The sequence below is a fragment of the Pezoporus wallicus genome, unplaced genomic scaffold, assembly GCF_028554395.1.
Source record: "Pezoporus wallicus isolate ANWC-B61680 ecotype Strahan unplaced genomic scaffold, APGP_CSIRO_Pwel_v1 contig_6598, whole genome shotgun sequence".
Classification (NCBI taxonomy): Eukaryota; Metazoa; Chordata; class Aves; order Psittaciformes; family Psittacidae; genus Pezoporus; species Pezoporus wallicus.
The window spans coordinates 566,015-566,279 of record NW_026637213.1 but is presented as its reverse complement, the minus strand read 5'-3'; positions in this window follow the sequence as shown (position 1 = coordinate 566,279).

The window sequence follows — 265 nt, the reverse complement described above, 5'->3', positions numbered from 1 at the left end:
TTCCATGATTCTATGACTTCGGGCGGGGCGGGCTCCCGAAGGATTAACCGCCAAATTCCCTCCGTGCGGCGAGGGGCCGGCCCGGCGCGGCCCGGCATGGCGGCGGCCTCGCCCCCGGGCGGGCGGGACGAGCCTTCCCCGATCGCGGAAGGAGCCCCGCTCCCTGTCGAGGCAGCGGCGCGGCTGGGGCACCCGAGGTAACCCTCGAGGTGCACCCGGTGACGGGCCCGCGGGCACCATACCCGCCCACAGCCCCGGCTCTCCG